Source organism: Mustela nigripes, chromosome 2 (genome assembly GCF_022355385.1).
Source record: "Mustela nigripes isolate SB6536 chromosome 2, MUSNIG.SB6536, whole genome shotgun sequence".
In the NCBI taxonomy this organism is placed as follows: domain Eukaryota; kingdom Metazoa; phylum Chordata; class Mammalia; order Carnivora; family Mustelidae; genus Mustela; species Mustela nigripes.
The window spans coordinates 54,950,462-54,964,071 of record NC_081558.1 but is presented as its reverse complement, the minus strand read 5'-3'; the positions used below and the strand labels follow the sequence as shown (position 1 = coordinate 54,964,071).

The following is a 13,610-nucleotide window of genomic DNA, read 5'->3' as shown; positions in this document are numbered from 1 at the left end:
AGAAGCGATTTTCTTTATGTATTTAGCAATTCTGAAGAATCGTTTTACACACACTTATTTCCTGTTCCAAATAACAGGGAAAAGACTTAAGATTTAGGTCACGTGTTCACTAGAAGACCATAAACAACAGATTTTGGACGATTTCAATACTTTACCTAATACTGCCGGAACCTGACGGCCTTTAAAACCTAATTTTAAAACATCCGTAAAGAGTAGGGCACAAACAATTCAATACCCACCAATAAACCACCCACTCAACCTACAGGCTCTCTGCTGTGAGGCTGCTTCTTCAATCAACAAACACAGAGGCTTCAGCTCAGCGGGAGGCCGGGATGGAAGCTATCACCGGGAGAACACAGTAACCTCCTAGCCTGGAGAAGCTCGCAGGCTTGCACCCGAATAACGGTGCCCCGCGTTCCCAGATTTTTAAGACGACCAACCGGTCCTTTGCCCTGAAAACAGACGCGTTCGGGGCACTGAAATTTCATTTTCGCCTAGCGGCTGCGCCAGCCCAGTCCGGGGCGGAGGCTCCCCGGGCCGCAGCGCCGACACAAGCTCCCGCCCGCTCGCCGCCGGGCCCGCGGGCCGCCAAGGGGCCGGATGGACCAGCGCCGGCCGCGGCGTTCCGGTGCGCGCGCGCGCCTCAGCCAATCGCGTGCTCGCCCGCCCCCCGCGGCCGCGGCGAGGCTGGCGCTGGGAAGAGGAAGAAGAACATTCGCCCTCCTCCTACCAGCGCGCGGGCGGCGGCGGCGGCGGCACCGGGGTCACGAACTCTGACCTTTCACTGACAAAAACAATAACAAACCCCCCCTTCCCCGCGACCCCGGCGGCGCCCCCGGGCCCGCCCCCGCCGCCCCCGCTCCCACCTCGGCGTCTCGTCTCTCGCCTGCTGCCCCGCGAGCCCGCGGCCCCGGGGCTCCCGCCATCCGCCAACGCCGGGAGCCCGGCCTCCCCGCGCCCTGCCCTCCGCGTCGGGGGCCGCCCGCCGCAGACACGGGACCTGCTTCGAGGCCGCTTTGGCGCCAAATCCTGAGGTAAAATTGAAAAGGGGCCGGGGCGGGCTCGGGCCGGCGGCGGAGGGGGCGGGCCTGGCGCGCGGACATGGAGCCGCCGCGACGGCGGCTGAACCCGACCCTTTTACCTTTGCCACGGGGCGGCGGCGGCGGCGCCGGACGCTTTGCATAGTGGGCCGGGCCGCTCCCCTCCCCTCCCCGCCCGCGGCCGGGCGAAGCGAGCGGGCTCCCCCTGACCGGCCCGGCCGGCGCGAGGGTGGGGGCGGAGGGGGAATGGCCGCGGCCCCGCCTCACAGTTGGCCCTCCGCCAGCGCCGCCATTTTGTTCTCGATGGAGATGGCTCCGGCTGGGCTGGGCTCCCCTCCTCCTTCCTTTTATCCTCCTCCTCCCTGCAGTCCCTCCTTCCCTAGTTCCCCGGCTCCTCGCCCCTCCGCTTCCCGCCCGCCGTTGGAGACCGCCGCGGCCCAACCGCCGTTTTTTCCTGAAGGGAGGGTGGAGGAAAAGGAGGGAGGCGGGTGCGGGGCGCGACTTCGTGAGCGACGACTGGCGCGACCAATTGGTGCCCAGATAGGAGGGCGGGTGCCTCTGGCTCCACCCCCCGAGGCTCTATTGATTGGCTCGAGTAGGAGGGGGCGGTCCCCGCGGGGCGCGGGAGCCCTGGCGGGGCGGGAGCAGAGGCCGAGGTGCTGTGTGAGGCCGGGGCGATGGGGGCGGGGCCGGGGGCGGGGCGCGCGGGGGCGCGGCCTAGGTTAAGAGTCCGGGGCGCGCGGGGACGCGGCAAGGGGCCAGGCGGCTTCCCTCCGCCTGCAGCGCGTCCAGATTGCGTACGGTAGAACAATAGTAATAAAGGTGATGAAGCATCTTGAATCCGCGGCGCTGGCTCGTGGGAAGGGCGTTTCGGAACCTGGACATCCTTCGGGGCTCCTGCCGGTGTTTTCGGCATGGCCGCGGGCGACTCCCTTCCAAGGCTCAATTTCCTGGACTGTAAAATGGGGAGAGAGGTGGTTCTTGCCATGCCCAGACCTCCCTTCTCAAGATGGTTTTAGGGGCTCTGCTCAGAAAATGGAGTCAGGCTACTTTGTGAATCTCAATGTAGAAATGGTGTTCCTGTAGAAAATGGGGTGTAGAGCCACCAGGAGTGGAAGGCTTAAGGATATTGAGGGCTTGACAAAACCGAGGTAAATCTGAGGTAATTCTCATTCGTTGATTAAATGCATATTTGCCTAGTTTGGGGCACTGGAGGTTACATCTAGGGAACCACCTAGACAAAGCCCTTGCCTCCTAGAAGTGGGAGTTGGGGTGAATAGATATTAAAGAGATGATTACAGATTAAAGATGATTTTCAATTTCATGAAAAAAAGGAAATGAAACTGAGTGATGTGTTAAAGAAGGCCTGAGGAGAGACTAATTTAGATCGGATGTTCCGGGAAGGTCTCCATGAGGTTGAACGGAGGTTGAACGCAGGAACCCAAGGAAGGAATGGTGTTCTGGCAAGAGAAAACAGCAATTGTAAAGGTCCAGGAGGGAAAGTGTCTGAAATGATTGAGAACAGGCCAGTTGTGGTTGGAGAGTGGTTGGAACTAGTTCATTGTCCTTTTTCCATAATCCCACTCTACCTCCAAGCTAAAGTCTGTGAAGTATGACAAACGTAGTGGACAATAAATCTTCAATTTTAACAAAAAAGTAGACAAGGAAAATACAGCCATCAAATGAATTGCTGATGGGAACATGACTGAGGGGGAAAGCCTCAGAAAATTACTTTACTTCTAGATTCAAGTCTTTTGTTAGTCCCTTATATCCATCTTTAGTTCATAAAGTATTTGCCATGCCCCGCTAATACCGCAGGCACTGGGTGACTAAGGCACTGATCCGTGTCCTCAATAATGTGAATGTGGTTTTATACAGGTGAATTTTGTTCTCTGACCACCCCCATATGTATAGACACACACGTAAAATATTTTAAGCTGCAGCTGAGTAGTGTTGTGGTTAACAGTGTCAACATTTACCAGCTATATGACTTTGAATAATTTTCATAACTTTTTTGAGTCCTGTGTTTTCATCTGGACAGTAATAGAGCCTTTTTTTCTAGAATTGAGCTTTAAATGAGTTAATGTAAATAAAGAGCTTAGAAAATTGCCTGACACATGCTCGTAATTGGAGTTGTTATTATGAAGCACTAGCTGTCTGGTAAAAACATTGGACTAGTTAAGTGGTATGAACAGTGACATTTTTAGGCAGTGTGATATAGGGGCAAAACACTGGCTTAGAACACTAAGGTTCTAGTTTTAGCTCTTCTGCTTTTGGCTTGTCACTTGGCATCCAGGCCAGAAGTTTATTTAGAAAACCAAGTAGTGGAAGTAAATACTACTAATGAAAGTAAAGGTGCTTTATAGTGTACAAAATTCCCTTACAGACATTATATTGTTCAACACCCACTAGAATCCCTGTAATAGTAGAGGCCATTTGCCTGCTTCCTATTTTAAGACCTTTCTAAAACTACCATTTTCTTATCCTTGTACCTCTAGTTCCCTGTGCTCTAAATACAGTGGTACCCTTGCCCTAGGCCCTTTCATGTGCTCTTCGCCTGAAATCTCATATGCCTGCCCACATATTTATCCAACAGACCACCTCCCCGCACCCTACCCCTGCTGCCCCACTCCAGTCCTGGAGCTCTCAGCTCAAGCATCACTTCCTCAGGGAAGCCCTTTCCGATGCCTAGATAAGATTCTTTTACTTTACATTGTGTTCTTTTTCCTTGTAAGGTTTATTTCACTTTTTTTTTTTTTTAATTATAATTGCTTTATTTATTTATTTGTTTGTTTGTTTGTTTGACGGGGTGGGGCGGGGAGAGAGATCACAAGTAGGCAGAGAGGCAGGCAGAGAGAGGGGGGAAAGCAGGCTCCCTGCCAAGCAGAGAGCCAGATGCAGGGCTTGATCCCAGGACCCTGAGATCATTACCTGAGCCAAAGGAAGAGGCTTAACCCACTGAGCCACACAGGTGCCCCTTTATTTCACTTTTTAATTATACTGCATTATATGGTTGGTTGATATCTGTTCCCCTTACCATACTGTAAGCTTTGTGAGAGCAGGAATCATTTAACTCACCGTTGTATTTCCAGCACTTCGCAGAGTGTCTGGTACTGTTTGTTGAGTGAATAACTCATGATATCACTGATAACTAAGTTGCTGCTCTTTAATTGTTCCTTTTTATGTGGGCTTGCTTGGCAATTCACATAGCACTGCCAGCAATAAAATGTCTTTTCCAGTATTTGGATGAATTTGGGAATTGGTCCCTCACAGATGTGGCTCTGCCTGGAGAGGTAAATAGGAATAAAAGAACCCAGATTAATCACTTTTTAGCCGTTTATATGTTGATTTGTGGGTTTTTTAATACAAGAAATAGATAATTTAATAGTTGATTGAATTGTAAGTTAAATCTATTTCATATAGAACTCATTAATAAGTAGCCCAGATATTATCACATCATTGCAAGTGAGGAAACAAACCATCCGTGTGATTTTCTTGAAATTAAAAATGGTGGTCTTTGTTTCTCTATCACAGAGGATCAAAGAACAGTAAAGAAGACTGGTGGGTTTGCAGTGAGTTGGGAGTTGAAAGTCTCGTAGCCATTGATTTCAAATATTTATTTTAACAATAATTTGATTCATGCAGTGGAGTTACTGGAAATCACTTTTTAATTGCTTTACCAAGGTTAAGCAGATTTTTGCGAACTGTGTGTCAAGTTTCTACTGGAAAGTCTGGTAAATAGGACACTCTAGCAACATTTTTTTTTTTTTTTAAAGATTTATTTATTTATTTGACAGAGAGAAATCACAAGTAGATGGAGAGGCAGGCAGAGAGAGAGAGGGAAGCAGGCTCCCTGCTGAGCAGAGAGCCGGATGCGGGACTCGATCCCAGGACCCTGAGATCATGACCTGAGCCGAAGGCAGCGGCTTAACCCACTGAGCCACCCAGGCGCCCCTCTAGCAACATTTTTATTTAGTTCTTTATTTTTGGACATTCCTTTTCTATCCCATTCAAGGATTTTTTGGTATCACTTGTTCAACACTTTTGATTCCTTGAACTAATTAATTACTCAGGGTAACCAGAGAGCTGATAGTTTAATGAAAAAGCTATATGTTATTTTGATCATTAAATTACTTATTTATTGCCTTCAACGGTTGTATTTATGGTGATCTTGAAGTTTTGTTGGAACATGCGTTTATAGAAAGAAGAAAAACCCTGTGTAATAACCTTACTCTACAAGGACTTGTGGGAAGTTTTAAGATTTGTTTCCAAGGAGGGGCGCCTGGGTGGTTCAGTGGGTTAAAGCTGCTTTCGGTTCAGGTCATGATCCCAGGGTCCTGGGATCGAGCATCAGGCTCTCTGCTCAGCGGGGAGCCTGCTTCCTGCTCTCTTCTGCCTGCCTCTCTGCCTACTTGTGATCTCTGCCAAATAAATAAATAAAATCTTAAAAAAAAAAAAAAAAAAAAAAGATTTGTTTCCAAGGAGTCAAGTGACAGTACAGCATCTGTGTCTGGAGCCTTGAGTGGGTAGCCTGTTAGAGTCTTACACATTCCTGACTTGACACGTAGGGATAGCTGAGCCAACACTGAGATCAGGGCCAGGAGTAGAGGCCAATTGTCCAAATGACTTAATAGAACAAGGTAGGTGGGCCTTTGTAGAGTAGCACCCCCTCAGTCATAGCACTGAACCACTGGCCTCATGTATTTAGCTGTTTGAATGTGACCTATTGAGGGCTCTCATTTGGAATTTATACCTTTGAGTTATCTTACCTAAGTGCCAAATGCTCCTTTAGTCCCAAAGCACTTCCTAAAGCAGATAATGATCCCCTTTAATCAGTACCACTTAGGAAGACTGTAAAGAAGTCCTTCTTAAAACTCATCAAGTCCACTCTCACATCTGATGCAGAGCTCCCTAGCCAGAGTTAGTTCATCTCTTTTTACTTCATTGCGGGTTGTGAGGAGCTTAAATAGTGTTGACCTTTTCTCTCCACGTATGATTACCACCTTTAACCTGATAGACACATTTGTGCTCCCATCACACACAGTTAAAAAAAAAATGTTGTCCTTATATATTGGAGTTTGACTTGCCTCCAACCTGACACACCTAGAGGCTGAGATACATTTTATAATTCCCTTCAGTCCTGCCATTCCTTCCCCATGTCGCTTGTCACACTGCTGCCACCTCCTTCCTATGCTCTCTCCAGTGCCCTGAGTGCTAGAGAGTTAAACAGCTCTGTGCTAAAAGGCAGGACCACCTGGGAACAGCGATTCAGCTAGCATAGCTTATAGTGATGATGAGGGGGACTGAGCAGAGAAGGTGAAAGTCCATATCAAGGCACTAGCATGGGGCATTTTTAGGATAACAGTATGAGCAGATTCATGCCCCTGACATCTGGAAATCTTAGAGTGGAAGGATGGGAGGTGAATTGTTTAAGATGGGAAAGGAATAGGCTAGCTCAGACACCCAACTATCCTTTCTGATTCACCCCTAGACTCCAGGTATACCCTATAAGGATGAAAGGCAACCTCAGGTGCACAGTGTGATGTTTAGAGACCAAAAAAAAAAAAAAAAAAAAAAAAAAATCTCTACTATAATAAGAGGCCTGAAGTCTTAATAGGTTAAACCTTTCAGTCCTTAACTGTTGACAGTAACCCCAAAGATTCTGATTCCTGGAAATGTTAATTTGTTGCAGAGAAAAGTTCCATGCATAAACAAGGATATCACTCTCTCTGTTTGGATTAGTAGTAGGAGGTATGAGAGGTATTGGGGCCTAGAAAATTAAAGTGAGTGGGAGAAGTTTGAGGCTTGTGGGAGCAGACTCAGACTTGGAAGGTTTCGTGGATTTACTGAAGTCACCTTATTTGCCCTTTTTTTTAAAAAAAAGATTTTATTTATTTATCTGAGAGAGAGAGCACGTGCACCAACAAGGGGAAGGGGCAGAGGGTGTGAGAGAAGCAGACTCCCCTCTAACCAGGCAGCCAGATGTGGGACTAGATCCCAGGACCCTGGGATCATGACTTGGGCTAAAGATAGATGCTTACCTGACTGAGCCACCCAAGCACCCTATTATTTTTTTTTTCAAGATTTTATTTATTTATTTTAGACTGCACGTGTGCACAGGCATGAGCGACCTAGGGGAAGAGGGAAGAACAGAGGAAGAGGGACAAGCAGACTCTGTGCTGAGCACAGAGCCCTGCATGGGGCTCCATCTCAGGACCCTGAGATCGTGACCTGAGCCAAAACCAAGAGTCGCATGCTCAACTGAGCCACACAGGCACCCTACCTTATTTGCCTTTATTGTTCATATGTTGACAGAAGCTAGGCAAAAAAAGAAAGAAAGAAAGAAAGAAAGAAAGAAAGAAAGAAAGAAAGAAAGAAAGAAAGAAAGAAAGAAAGAAAGAAAGAAAGAAAAAAAAATAATAATAGTTTCTTACCTGGCTGCTCACACATGCAACCTCAAGAACTCTGATAACGGCCTGCCTTCATGTGGCAAGCAGGTCTTGGCTGAGGAAGACACATACCAAAGATTGGATGGCTCTTGAGAAGTCACACAATGCCAGCAGGTTTCATGATGCATTTGCCCTGCTAATGTTTTTTGAACTTGAATCTAATTATTGTATTATTTGTGAAACATTTCAGAAATGCCATTTGTTTTGTCCTCATTCTTTTTCTTTCCTGCTCCATTGCTTCTATAATAATGCTGCTTTTTATTAGGTTGATTAGGTGAATAGCCTGGAATTATCGAAAAATCACTTTTCACCAAGGTTAAAAGCAGCATATACTGCAAAGTATATGCCAGCCCTTGGCTAAAAAGACTGGTAATTAGAATACCTTTGTTGGGATGCCTGGGTAGCTCAGTCAGTTAAGCATCTGACTCTTGGTCTCACCTCAGGTCTTGATCTGAGGGTTGGGAGTTCAAGCCCCATGTTGAGCTCCACTCTGGGCATGAAGTCTGCTTTACAAAAACAAAAGGTAGAATATATGTGTTGAGTTATTTAGTACAAAACAGATTCTTGAAATTTTAAATTTATAATACATTTCTTTTCTGAAGAAGGAAAAGACAGTCAAGTTTTTAAAATAGGAAAATTTTCAAATGAAGGAAAGATAATATTGCTTTAAAAGTCCTGTATAGGGGCACCTGGGTGGCTCAGTGGGTTAAAGCCTCTGCCTTCAGCTCCGGTCATGATCCCAGGGTCCTGGAATTGAGCCCTGTATCGGGCTCTCTGCTCAGAGGGGAGCCTGCTTCCTCCTCTCTCTCTGCCTGCCTCTCTGCCTACTTGTGATCTCCGTCTGTCAAATACATAAATAAATAAATAAATAAATAAATAAAAATAAAAATAAGAGTCATGTACAAGAATGTCCATAGGAACACTAGTTGTAAGAACTACAAACTAGAAACAATCTTGAATGTTCATCAGCTATAGAAAGGATACATAAATTATGGCATAGTCATATATCGGAATACTGTACAACAATGAAAACAGATTAACTCTTGATGTTTATCACAAAAATAATGAGCAAAAGAAGACAGACACAAAAAATGTATTATAGCTCAAAAACAAGCAAAACTAATAGAAGTCAGGAGAGAGAAGGGAACTAAATAACGGTGTGGGGGTACAAAGGAAAATTTTGGGGGTGCTAGTAATGTTTTCTGATTTGAGTGGTGTGTACATGTGTATTCACTTGATGAAAATTCACTGAGTGGTTTATGAATTGTGCACTTTTTATTTGCATATTGTACTTTAGTAAAAATTTTTACTTTACAAAAATATGGTAAAATTATCCTCATTATTTTAATCAAGGTGATTATTAGATAGATAACATTTTAAGGGAAAGGTGTTTTCAAGTTCCAAAAGAACTGCCATGTTACTTAATATCTGAGTGGACTAGGTCAGAAATTTCTGTGAGCAATACTGAACATAAATCACATATTTTGGAATTAGTGGTATAAATGAGTTAAGTTGCCTAGCTTACTGATGTACGCAGTTTGCTCACTTAGATAATTAACTGTCTCCTGTCACTTTTTAAAATTCTCTCCTCTTGACTTCTGTTTTCTGGGAAACTATCTTGAAGGGCACTGTGGTATACCCATGTGGTATAGAGCGAATGTTGTAATTTTAGAGGCAAAGAGGCCTTAGATTCCTAAGTCATCTCTTACTAAATGGATGACTTGAAACAAGTTGAAATTCTGAGCTGTTTCTTCTATGTTTGTGGAGCTAATAATACTTAGAAGGGGGTATTTTAAAGATTAAATGATGCCTAGTTTGACATAAGGCACATAGTAGATGCTCAGGAAGTGTGTCCTGCTTTCCTTCCATCCTTCTATCCATGGTTCATACTAACAGAAATAAAGAGAGTGCATATAACCTTTACACTTGGGCCCTTGGTAAGGGAGGAAATCACCCACAGTGTACATGATTTCTTAGGGGCAGTCTCATACAGAAAATTGTAGTGCCGCTCCCATAGAATAGGAACTCCATGTAGATGAGAGTCACTTCTCTTCCCCACTATTCATTCACTCTTTACCTTACCTCCCTTCCCCACCACACAAGAAAAAGGTTTCCTATGGGTGGCAGGAAACTAATCTTTGAGTATAAATAACGCCGGGATTTCTGAAAAAAGGATATATATACCTGGGGGCTTCCGGGTGGCGCAGTGGTTAGGCATCCGATTCTTGGTTTCAACTCAGGTCCTGATCCCCCGGTTGTGAGATCCAGCCAGGGCTGGGTTCCCTGCCGAGTCTTAAGACTCTTCCCCTCTACCTCTGCCCTCCTCCCTCCCCACACGCACTCACTCTCTTGCTCTCAAGTAAATAAATCTTTTTTAAAAATGCATATCTGAACTTGAGGCATCTCTGTATGCGTGTTTTGTATTGATGAACACATATTCAGTATGCCACCTGAGTTCCATTTCCTGATTTTAAGTCTTGATCTAGGATTTCAAGTCTTCACCTGTGTATTTTTTATTTTTTAATTCTCAGGCAATCCAGATTCTTCAATTTTTATTTTCCCATGAGTACAAAAAGACTTCTGACAGTTACAGCATAATAAAACAAACCAGATACTTCGTACCTATTAAGAAGGTCTATACCCAGTAGTATTTTACAAGTTATTACCTTATTTTTAAATATTTGTGAGGTTTATCCTAATACAGGCCTTTTATTTTTGCCAATGTGAATGATTTAACAATGAATTGCAAACCCTTTGTGAGCATATTCACATTTCATGTGGTTCTCATGTCAGAATGAGAGACCAGTTCCTAGTTACAATACACCTTAAGCAGTTCGAATTTTTGCATTCAAATTTCTTTGAGAAAGTAAAAGTGTCACGATCTTCTTATACCAATAGTAGTTACCATTTATTGCATGTCTGCTATGTGCCAGGCACAGTGTTGGGCTCTTGACATACATATTTAAGATCTGATCTTCAGCCTTCACAGTAACCTCATGCAGTGTGGTGTCAGATCAGCTTAGTGTCAGAGCCTCAAAAATCCAGTATATTTGTTTAAATAGGAAAATATCAAGACTAGATATCTTAAATGTTACATAATCATGGGCCACGCACTCCATAAATATGGATGATGTGAATCCGTTATTGTGAAGGGCAAGGCAGCTCACTCATTCCTCTCAGTGAAGACAGAGTTTCCTTGTCCCAGGACTTGTTTATTGTTATTTGAGACACTGGCTCCCAAACCTGCCCCTGTGGAGAGGATAGGTGGTCTATCCTGGCGACTGATCTGGGGATTCAGGTGTTCCCAGTCGGATCTCAGTTTTCACTACAGTGGGGTCTGTAGCCCTGCCTGACTAAAAAAAACCCTGGTTGCAAAATTTGGTCAGCTGTATACTTTGGTGAGCCCAGAAGAGTTGATTCAGAGTCACCATTGTATTCTCTGTTTTTTTTTTGTTGTTGTTAGAAGAGTGATACTGTTCTACTTGTATTTGAAAGGATTTATATTATAAAATCTACCACCACATAAGGCCAAGCAATAATATTTTTACTTTCCATCGTTCTGTGGTATGTATCAGTTTTATATGCTGTGCTCTGTTCTCATTTGTGTGCTGTTCAGGAATAACTCACTTTTTCATGTTAAGTTTAAGACTGCCTTCATTGCTAGTCTTTCTAGCCACCCCTTTCTAACTGCCTTCCCACATACAGTCTCTTCTTTTCCATCTGTCAACACCGTTTCCCAAGGGGCTTTTTTTTTTGAAGATCCAGATGTGATGGCTTCACTTCTCTGACAAACCTCTGGTAGTTCTCTCTTGTCAACAGTGTCAGCCTCTCTTCCCCTGACCTCTCTAGCAGCTTCCCAACTGATTGTCTGCTGTTCTATTTTCCTTCATACCTGCCAGTTTGTTTGAGGTGTCTCTTCTGCCTGGAACTCTCTCCCTGTCATCCCATTTTTTGATTGCTAAATTTCCATTCTTCCTTCAAGACCTAGTTAAAATAGCTCCTCTCCTATGAAACCATTATTGGCTCCCACAGGCAGAAAGAGGAGCTTTTCTCTTTGGATACTCATTGTAGCATTTACATTGCATAGCTATTACAGGTTCGTTCTTAAGTTCTTCAGGGACAGGACTTTTTCTTCATTCTCTTCCTTCTTCCTCCTTTCTTCTTCTTCGTGTCAGTTAATTGACTGCCTAGTTCACAACAGTTGCTTTCAAAGGTTTAGTGGTCTTGAATTTGATTAGTTTAAAACCACCATAGGAAAATACTCTGTAGTAGCTTTTTTTTTTTAACTTCGGGTACTTGGTCTTACAGCTCTTTTGGCAACTAATGAGGCTCTTTTTCAGAAGCATTATTGTGCATGTGGGCAGTTTTCAAGGGTTAAGGAGCTGAGTGGGTAAAGTCCCAGCCTTTGACAACCTCAGGTTTCTGTACCAAGAGCTACTTCAGTGTTTTGTCCACAGTGATTACTACAATGCCTGGAGTGTAGTAACCACTCAGTAAGTGTTAGTTACTATCAGTATTACCCTTACTGTTGACTCTACCAGCCAAGAATCGTTAATGCGTTATCTAATTTGTACTATCAAAACAATAGATTGTTCTCTTTTCAGATCAAATGCAAAATAATATGCTAGTGAATATGGTGTTTAGAACTACATGTAGACACAACCAACTATCTCCTGGAGCTTTTCATTCTAGGGAAACACCTCCTACTTGACAACTATTGCCCGGTACCCTTTCCAAAACTCTCTTCCCTTCCTTCTCACTGTGATCTTATTGTCTCTAGGACTGCCTGTGGCTGCAGTAGCAGTAAGAGAAGCTCTTAGGTGAGAGTCTTACCCCGACATTATCTTTTTTTTTTTTTTTCCTGGGGTGCACTTGAGTTAAATGTTTTCCCTCATTGCCTGAGGATTTCGTCTTACTTCTTATATTTTAATATTCTAGAAGAAGCCTCTGTTTTATTTATATGTGAAGATAGGATATGGTTTGTGACAATATATTTTCAAAAATGATGAAATGGAAAATAATTTTCTGAAATAATCCTCTCACCCGCTGTTGTGGATTTAAATCTTTATTGAAAGCACTTTCTTTTCATAGTTTCTCTTTCATCTTCTCTCTCCCACTCTTACTCTCACTCTTTGTCTCTGCTTGTTTTTCTAGAAGGTGCACATTCCTCCTTGTTCATTTTTAAGCAGCTTCAAAAGTTGCTGTTGATGATGCCTCATTCTTTGGAGGGAAGAAACAAACAGTGAGATCAAGAATTGTAAGAATTCAAATCTGTAAAGAAAGGTTGCTGTTCTGGTTTTGAGTGCTTGAGATGGTCCAGGAAGTTGGTATGTGGAGAAGAGAGCAAGGTGCTGGGGGGGGCAGGAGGGCACTTGCCCTAATAGAGAGCACCACTTCTTATAAAGCTGCAGTAATAAGATAATGGTAGTAGTGTAAAGAAAGATAAGTAGAACAGTAGTGGAACAGACTAGAGAATTTAGAATTATAGCCACACATACAGGGAAGCCTGAAATAGGACAGAAGTGGCATTACAGATTAGTAGGGAAAAGGATAGATTGTTCATTAATGGTGCTGGAAAATTGACTATCCACACAGAAAGAAAATTAACTAGATTCTTAATCCTTATCAAACTCAACAATCAATTTGCACATAGATTAAGGCCTTAAATGTGAAGGACAGGGACAAAAGCTCATAAACATTTATAAGAAATATGTAAAATTATACTTATGACCCTGGAGTTGGACAGAATTTTCATAAAATAAATGTTGATAAATTCAGCCTTATTAAATTTAAGAATTTCCATTCATCAAAAGACACCATAAAGAAGGTGAACAAATGAACCCCAGGGTAGGAGAAGATATTTAGCTTAATATTTAGAATATCCAGAATAGGGTGCCTGGGTGGCTCAGTGGGTTAAGCCGCTGCCTTCGGCTCAGGTCATGATCTCAGGGTCCTGGGATCGAGTCCCGCATCGGGCTCTCTGCTCAGCAGGGAGCCTGCTTCCTCCTCTCTCTCTCTGCCTGCCTCTCTGCCTACTTGTGATCTCTCTCTGTCAAATAAATAAATAAAATCTTAAAAAAAAAAAAAAGAATATCCCCTTTTTGTTTTCTGGTTTCCCACT

The 13,610-nt window shown here is 43.8% G+C and overlaps 1 protein-coding gene across 2 annotated transcripts in view; it reads left to right on the top strand.

Moving 5' to 3' along the window:
- Positions 1 to 648: 648 nt before the first annotated feature.
- Positions 649 to 13,610, top strand: part of NR2C2 (nuclear receptor subfamily 2 group C member 2) — a 99,206-nt gene continuing 86,244 nt past the window's right edge. For both annotated transcript variants that reach the window (XM_059390387.1, XM_059390386.1), the window contains exon 1: positions 649 to 1,034. The gene's annotated coding sequence lies outside the window, so the exon portion shown is untranslated. The remainder of the gene's footprint in view (positions 1,035 to 13,610) is intronic.